General features: G+C 40.7%; 1 protein-coding gene across 3 annotated transcripts in view; it reads right to left on the reverse strand.

The window, feature by feature from the left end:
- Nucleotides 1-7,898: 7,898 nt before the first annotated feature.
- pdss2 (prenyl (decaprenyl) diphosphate synthase, subunit 2) overlaps nucleotides 7,899-9,363 on the reverse strand; it is a 75,414-nt gene continuing 73,949 nt past the window's right edge. For 2 of the 3 annotated variants that reach the window (XM_060925176.1, XM_060925174.1), the window contains one exon: nucleotides 7,899-9,363. This exon is cut by the window's right edge and continues 357 nt beyond it. The gene's annotated coding sequence lies outside the window, so the exon portion shown is untranslated. The other variant, XM_060925173.1, reaches the window with a different exon arrangement.

A 9,363-nucleotide genomic window follows, 5' to 3' on the forward strand; every position in this document is an offset into this window, starting at 1 on the left:
GCCAGTGATGGGAATAACGGCGTTACTTTTTTTAGTAACGAGTAATCTAACTAATTACTTTTTACATCGTTATAACGCCGTTCCCGTTACTTACAATAAAATACTCTGCGTTACTTTATTAAAGCTGTTCTCATCTGGCACGCTGCTCGCTCAGCCTTTCTTTACTCTGCTTTCGTGTGGGGCGGGGAGACACGAGACAACGGCACAGTAAGCCAATCAGAGTAGATTTGGACAACATACGTAGGTAGGCCCCGCCTACTGCACTACTGCGCGCTCTTTCAATCGGAAGAGCCAGCGATGGCGAGCGGTCAGCCCAGCACTGCGCTTTCACACTGGAAATACAGCCAGCACTTTTCATTACTTGAAATAAAAGGCAAGAGTGTTTACGTGCAATGCACATTATGTCGAGGAACAAAGCGTTTGTCCTCGTCAGTGGCCAGTAATTAGTAACATAATTTTAATAACTGCAAAAATATATTACATTTGATAGATGTCTTATCTCACATTGTCCCACAAAAATATTAATATAGTGTAGATAACGTTACTAATTGGTTCTGTTAAGTGTCCATTTCAGTCATTAAACACATTTAACATTCACTTTTATTATGATTACACTAATTGAATTTGATTTTTTTTGAGGGGGAACAAAATGTAACGGAATAATTACTTTCCCTGGTAATTAGTTACTTTTATGACAAAGTAACTCCGTTACTAACTCAGTTACTTTTTGGGAAAAGTAACTATAACTAATTACTTTTTGAAAGTAACGTGCCCAACACTGCTGGCCACTGACGAGGACAAACGCTTTGTTCCTCGACATAATGTGCATTGCACGTAAACACTCTTGCCTTTTATTTCAAGTAATGAAAAGTGCTGGCTGTATTTCCAGTGTGAAAGCGCAGTGCTGGGCTGACCGCTCGCCATCGCTGGGTCTTCCGATTGAAAGAGCGCGCAGTAGTGCAGTAGGCGGGGCCTACCTACGTATGTTGTCCAAATCTACTCTGATTGGCTTACTGTGCCGTTGTCTCGTGTCTCCCCGCCCCACACGAAAGCAGAGGAAAGAAAGGCTGAGCGAGCAGCGTGCCAGATGAAAACAGCTTTAATAAAGTAACGCAGAGTATTTTATTGTAAGTAACGGGAACGGCGTTATAACGATGTAAAAAGTAATTAGTTAGATTACTCGTTACTAAAAAAAGTAACGCCGTTATTGCCATCACTGGCAATATCTCCATAGGTGTATAGAGGCCCATTTCCAGCAACTCTCACTCCAGTGTTCTAATGGTACAATGTGTTTGCTCATTGCCTCAGAAGGCTAATGGATGATTAGAAAACCCTTGTACAATCATGTTAGCACAGCTGAAAACAGTTGAGCTCTTTAGAGAAGCTATAAAACTGACCTTCCTTTGAGCAGATTGAGTTTCTGGAGCATCACATTTGTGGGGTCGATTAAATGCTCAAAATGGCCAGAAAAATGTCTCGACTATATTTTCTATTCATTTTACAACTTATGGTGGGAAATAAAAGTGTGACTTTTCATGGAAAACACAAAATTGTCTGGGTGACCCCAAACTTTTGAACGGTAGTGTAAGTAAAAAAGGTAAAATACAACCCCGATTCCAAAAAAGTTGGGACAAAGTACAAATTGTAAATAAAAACGGAATGCAATGATGTGGAAGTTTTGAAATTCCATATTTTATTCAGAATAGAACATAGATGACATATCAAATGTTTAAACTGAGAAAATGTATAATTTAAAGAGAAAAATTAGGTGATTTTAAATTTCATGACAACAACACATCTCAAAAAAGTTGGGACAAGGCCATGTTTCCCACTGTGAGACATCCCCTTTTCTCTTTACAACAGTCTGTAAACGTCTGGGGACTGAGGAGACAAGTTGCTCAAGTTTAGGGATAGGAATGTTAACCCATTCTTGTCTAATGTAGGATTCTAGTTGCTCAACTGTCTTAGGTCTTTTCTGTCGTATCTTCCGTTTTATGATGCGCCAAATGTTTTCTATGGGTGAAAGATCTGGACTGCAGGCTGGCCAGTTCAGTACCCGGACCCTTCTTCTACGCAGCCATGATGCTGTAATTGATGCAGTATGTGGTTTGGCATTGTCATGTTGGAAAATGCAAGGCCTTCCCTGAAAGAGACGTCGTCTGGATGGGAGCATATGTTGCTCTAGAACCTGGATATACCTTTCAGCATTGATGGTGTCTTTCCAGATGTGTAAGCTGCCCATGCCACACGCACTAATGCAACCCCATACCATCAGAGATGCAGGCTTCTGAACTGAGCGCTGATAACAACTCGGGTCGTCCTTCTCCTCTTTAGTCCGAATGACACGGCGTCCCTGATTTCCATAAAGAACTTCAAATTTTGATTTGTCTGACCACAGAACAGTTTTCCACTTTGCCACAGTCCATTTTAAATGAGCCTTGGCCCAGAGAAGACGTCTGCGCTTCTGGATCATGTTTAGATACGGCTTCTTCTTTGAACTATAGAGTTTTAGCTGGCAACGGCGGATGGCACGGTGAATTGTGTTCACAGATAATGTTCTCTGGAAATATTCCTGAGCCCATTTTGTGATTTCCAATACAGAAGCATGCCTGTATGTGATGCAGTGCCGTCTAAGGGCCCGAAGATCACGGGCACCCAGTACGGTTTTCCGGCCTTGACCCTTACGCACAGAGATTCTTCCAGATTCTCTGAATCTTTTGATGATATTCTGCACTGTAGATGATGATATGTTCAAACTCTTTGCAATTTTACACTGTCGAACTCCTTTCTGATATTGCTCCACTATTTGTCGGCGCAGAATTAGGGGGATTGGTGATCCTCTTCCCATCTTTACTTCTGAGAGCCGCTGCCACTCCAAGATGCTCTTTTTATACCCAGTCATGTTAATGACCTATTGCCAATTGACCTAATGAGTTGCAATTTGGTCCTCCAGCTGTTCCTTTTTTGTACCTTTAACTTTTCCAGCCTCTTATTGCCCCTGTCCCAACTTTTTTGAGATGTGTTGCTGTCATGAAATTTCAAATGAGCCAATATTTGGCATAAAATTTCAAAATGTCTCACTTTCGACATTTGATATGTTGTCTATGTTCTATTGTGAATACAGTATCAGTTTTTGAGATTTGTAAATTATTGCATTCCGTTTTTATTTACAATTTGTACTTTGTCCCAACTTTTTTGGAATCGGGGTTGTATGTAATGATGAGGAAATAAATGATTACCTCCTGCTGAGAAGAAGAGGAGGAGGAGGTGTGTTGAGGAGCAGTGCTATCTGCTGTTTTGAGGCCACTTAATTCCTGATATTTTTCACATTTTTATCTGATTAACTAATTACTTTTTTTTTTAGTTTAGCATAAATAAATAAGTCCATAACGTCACCTTCATCCAAAAAAAAAAAGTCCATGAGCCAAGACAGGACTGTCTCTGAAGGGTTTTAATTTTGGTCATTAATAGCATTTAACTTGAAACCATCATCTCTGTGTTCGGACTCTGAAGCTCATCACTCCATCAGCAGCCTGAGAGAGCATTATCCAGCTAATGGAGACTCAGAGATCACTCTCTCTCAGCATGTGTGTGTGAGAGAGAGATCATGCAGTGAAGCTTAAAATTGCTGAAAAATAGCACTGATCATCATACACGCCTCATTAACATGTCATTAAAAAAAAAGGTTTTATTTCACCTGAGAGCAAATATTATATATTTAAATAATATTGGCTGGTGTTGAGTGCTCCATCAGATATATTCCATTCAGCTAGCATGATACTGATCGAGCCGAAGACGAGTATCTGAATGGTGATAGACCACAAAAAAAGCCATTATTATTATTATTATTATTATTCACACATATTCGATGGAACAATTATAGATTTCACAGAAAGTTAAGAACAGGGCGGTAATTTCCCAATACTGAACGCTGATTCTGATCGAATGTAATTCAATGTTCTGTCGATCCAGTGTACTGTACAAAGTCAAAGTTCTAACAATAAAAGTGGTCCAAGTCCAAAAAGCCTGAACAACAACCCAACTTATATACTGTACAAGCTATACACAGGTTGATGGTTCGAGTTCACAGTTACTTTTAGTCGGAGTTAATTGTTCCATTGCAGTTGTTCAAAACAAAAGCGCTTTGCTGAGTGAAGTCCACGAGTGACGTCCTCCTGTAAAAGTCTCCGTCGCTTTTCCTCACTTCCGTATAGAACTTTGACAATATTTCTACTATTGCTCTCTTTTCCAGTTTTTCAATGTCCATTGGTATGTTTTTCTCTTGTAAATATGCATGAAGAATATCCAGTGAAGTTTTGGTAGCCTTTAGGGAGTTCAGTGCGTCTTTCACTTTAACTCTTCAGCTTTTAATGAAGCAAACCTGGCAGCCATGTTTGTGTACAAACTGTCAGTCACTCGCTAGCGTAGAAGTTTTACATCTCTGACGCGTCTCTTTTCCAGTTTTTTGATATCCGTTGGTATGTTTTTCTCTTGTAAAGATGCGTGAATATCCGGTGAAGTTTTGGTAGCCTTTCAGGTGTTCAGCGCATCTTTAGTTTCAGTTTATTTATTTCGGGCTTAAACCGAGCACTGAATTAACCCCGTCTTCTCTTTTTCCCGGCCAACAAAGAAATGATTGTGTGCTTACACAGCAGAAAAGTTTTGTCATTGGATCTTCATGTGTGAAATCGTGTTGTCTTGACAATGTGCAATATTATAACAATATTGCATGCTCATTCTCCATTGTGTAGAGTGGCGTAATATATGGAGGATAAGTGATATGATAATATCGCATGCCATCAATAAACCTGCTAGAAGGGAATAGAACACATTTTTATTCCATGGAAAAAGTGTCCTGTATGTATAATAATACGTTATGTTGAACATAATTCGTACACACTGCCTGACCAAAAAAAAAAAGTGCACACTAATTGTTCACTGGACCCCCTTTAGCTTCATGCTGTGCACATTCACTGTGGCTTTGTTTCACGAACGTTTTCAACATCACAACCTTTTTTTTTTCTATCCAGAGTTGCATTAATTTTCCAGAGATCTCGTCTTGGGGGCGGCACGGTGGTGTAGTGGTTAGCACTGCCGCCTCACAGTAAGAAGGTCTGGGTTTGAGCCCCGTGGCCGGCGAGGGCCTTTCTGTACGGAGTTTGCATGTTCTCCCCGTGTCCGTGTGGGTTTCCTCCGGGTGCTCCGGTTTCCCCCACAGTCCAAAGACATGCAGGTTAGGTTAACTGGTGACTCTAAATTGACTGTAGGTGTGAATGTGAGTGTGAATGGTTGTCTGCGTCTATGTGTCAGCCCTGTGATGACCTGGCGACTTGTCCAGGGTGTACCCCGCCTTTCACCCGTAGTCAGCTGGGATAGGATCCAGCTCGCCTGCAACCCTGTAGAACAGGATAAAGCGGCTACAGATAACGAATGAATCTCGTCTTGACCACAGGAGAGTCGAACCACTCTGTAAAGTGTCTCCAGCATCTCTCAGACTTTCAGTGGGGTTAAGTTCATGTGTGAAATGATTCCTCATGCTTCCTGAACCTGGTCATTCAGGTCATCAGCTGACTTCAGTTTATTACCCCATAACGTTGCTGAGCCTTGACCTGACCAACTGAAGCAACCCCAGATCATCACACTGCCTCCAGAGGTTTGTACAGTGGGCACTATGCATGATGGATGGATGCATTGCTTCCATATGCATGAGCTTCTCTTCTTCCCCTGCCACGCCCATCATTCAGGAATAGGGTCAGTCTGGACTCATCAGACTACATGACCTTTTTCCATCGCTCCAGAGTCCAATCTTTATGCTCCTGAGCAAACTGAAGCCTTTTCTTTTGTGAAGTTGATGGTTCATCACAATCCTTCCAGGTGTTAATCATGTGTTGGACAGTTCTGAACCCAATTCCAGTCATTTCAGCTCAAATCTCCTTAAATGTTTTTCTTTGCTTGATTCAGGACAATAAGTTGGCCTTCTGAAACACAGGAACTTCTTTTCCATGACCACGGGATACGTCTTCGACACGGTTGTGTAAGAATTGAGAAGCTACTCACTGCATCAGTTAATTAAAAGAATGAAACATTAATCACTGCAGTAATTATCCAAAGGCTCTTAATTATTTTTTACTTTTTCTTGACCAGACAGTGTGTATGTGTATTATACACACACACACACTGCCTTGCAAAAGTATTCACCCCCTTGGTGTTTGTCCTGTTTTGTCACATTACAAGCTGGAATTAAAATGGATTTTTGGAGGGTTAGCACCATTTGATTTACACAACATGCCGACCACTTTAAAGGTGCACTTTTTTTTTTATTGTGATACAATTAAGATGAAAAAACAGAAATCTGGATTGTGCATAAGTATTCACCCCCCAAAAAGTCAAAACTTTATAGAGCCATCTTTTGCTACAATTCCAGCTGCAAGTCTCTTGGGGTATGTCTCTATTAGCTTAGCACATCTAGCCCCTGGGATTTTTGCCCATTCCTCAAGGCAAAACTGCTCCAACTCCTTCAAGTTAGATGGGTTGTGTTGGTGTACAGCAATCTTCAAGTTATGCCACAGATTCTCAATTGGATTGAGGTCTGGGCTTTGATTAGGCCATTCCAAGACATTTAAATGTTTCCCTTTAAACCACTCCAGTGTCGCTTTAGCAGTATGTTTAGGGTCGTTGTCCTGCTAGACCCTTAACCTTCGTCTCAGTCTCAAACCTCTGGCTGACTCAAACGGATTTTCCTCCAGAATTGCCCTGTATTTAGTGCCATCCATCTTTCCTTCAGTCCTGACCAGCTTTCCTGTCCCTGCAGATGAAAAATATCCCCACAGCATGACGCTGCCACCACCATGCTTCACTGTAGGAATGGTGTTCTCAGGGTGTTGGGTTTGCGCCACACATGGCATTTCCCAGGATGGCCAAAAAGTTCAATTTTAGTCTCATTTGACCAGAGAATCTTCTTCCATGTATTTGGGGAGTCTGCCACATACTGTTGAGCAAACTCCAAACGTGACTTTTTTCTGGACACTCTTCTATAAAGCCCCACTCTGTGGAGTGTACAGCTTAAAGTGGTCCTATGGACAGATACTCCCATCTCTGCTGTGGATCTTTGCAGCTCCTTCATCGTTGGTGTCTTTGTTGCAGCTCTGATTAATGCCCTCCTTGCCCGGTCTGTGAGTTTTGGTGGGCAGGGCTTTCTCGTCAGGTTTGTAGTGGTGCCATATTCTTTCCATTTTACTATAATGGATTTAATGGAGCTCTGTAGGATTTTGAAAGTTTGGGATATATTTTATAACCCAACCCTGATCTAGACTTCTCCACAACTTTGTCTCTGACCTGTTTGGAGGCTCCTTGGTTTTCATGTGGTGTTGCAGAGTCAGGGTCCTTCCAGAACAGGTTGATTTATACAGACATCATGTGACAGATCATGTGACACTTTGATTGCACACAGGTGGATCTTAATCAACTAATCATGTGACTTATGAAGTGAACTGGTTGGAGGAGCTCTTATTTAGGGGTTTCATACGAAAGGGAGTGAATACTTATGTACAATCCAGATTTCTGTTTTTTCATCTTAATTATTGTTTGTGTCACAATAAAAAAAAAAAATTACCTTTAAAGTTAGAAACATGTGTAAATCAAATGGTGCTAACCCTCCAAAAATCCATTTTAATTCCAGCTTGTAATGCAACAAAACAGGACAAACACCAAGGGGGTGAATACTTTTGCAAGACACTGTACATATATATTTAATTAGAACAGAGAGATTTAATGCACTGCAATGTCATTTATTTGAATGTGACAAATAAATGGAAAAATATATACTTTAAATAATTTTAATAAAATAATGAGTAATAGTTTTATTAATATTAGCTGCAAAAAACATTTATTATTAATATTCATCACACAACAGTACATCATTTAAAGTATTACAACCTAATAATGTGCAGTAGATAGTAGTGGTACAAAAGATTCTTTTTATTATTATTATATTTCAATGGGGTAAATCTCTGCAAATTTTCTTTCACGTTTTAATAAAATTAATAATAATTTAGAATGAAGATCCTGACAGTCTTTAGAAATCCATAATCTTTTTTTTTTATACTTTTTCAAATTAATAATAAGAATTTTATAAAGTAGCATCACTCTCGCTGTGCGCTGCAGTGACACAGAATGGAGTCGAGATGGTGCTGCTGCCCCATGAGCCCCTACACACACACACACACACACACACACACACACACACACACTGGTGTGTCATCAGACTCCTCGAGTCTCCGAATCTCCAAACCGCAAAAATCTCCATCTCCATGAGCAAAAACAGAGACGAGCTCAAATTACACAGAGCTGTGATACTGACTGGCATCTCTCACACACACACACACATACACACTTTAATCTGAAGGGACAAATCCAAAAATAAATCCAAACGATTAAAGTATTAAATAATCCACAGTGAATTCCATAAAATTTCCATTTTTCCATCCTGATTATTCAGCACCACGTTATCTGCTGAGCGTCTGAAAATACGCGTCTCTGATTGGTCGGCTGTTGTGTTATTTTACACAATGAAAAATATAATGTACAGAGCAGTGATTAAGTTTTGACTATTAATAATAATAATAATAATAATAATAATACTTGTGTGTAACCATGACAACGGTCATAACAGTTTACAGGAGGGGTCTCAAGATCTGCTAAATCACACCACGACAGAGAAAGAGGAAAAAAAAAAAGAACAGAGTGAAGAAAGAAAGAACGAACAAGAGGGCAAAAAAGAAAAGAGAGGGGAAGCAGGAGATTAAATAAAGAGAACGAAAGAAAGCAAAAGAAAAGGAAACAAAAAGGAAAGAGGAAAAACGTGTGAAAAGAGTGACAGTGAAAGAGAATAAAGGAAAGAAAAAAAAAAAAGAGTGAAAGAACAGGAGAGGACATGAGAGTGAGACAGTGAGTGTGTGTGTGTATATGTCTGTGTCTCTCTCTGTGTGTGTTCTCCCTGCTTCACACCCTGAGCGTCCCGATGCGGTCGCCGCGGAAACCACAGGCCGCCCAGCCTGGCGCCGAGTGGATCGATACCACAGCGCTTCCTGCCCATCTGCACACGCGCGCGCACGCACGCCCCCCTCATTAATTATTAGTGTCAGCCAGACAGACACAACAGGTGTATAATGCTGTTCAAGAAGCGGATCATCAGTTGGGGGTGGGGTCGGCAACCAAAGCGACTCCTGACATGAACAGCGTGAGAAAAAAGTCGTAGCGTCTCTTTACAATAAACCTGACGGGAGCAGCACCACAGAGTGCTAGCACAACGTTGTGTGCTCGCAGGTCCACACTCGGAACAAAAAAAGCGATAAGCATGTGAAC

This window comes from Neoarius graeffei, chromosome 7 (genome assembly GCF_027579695.1).
Source record: "Neoarius graeffei isolate fNeoGra1 chromosome 7, fNeoGra1.pri, whole genome shotgun sequence".
In the NCBI taxonomy this organism is placed as follows: domain Eukaryota; kingdom Metazoa; phylum Chordata; class Actinopteri; order Siluriformes; family Ariidae; genus Neoarius; species Neoarius graeffei.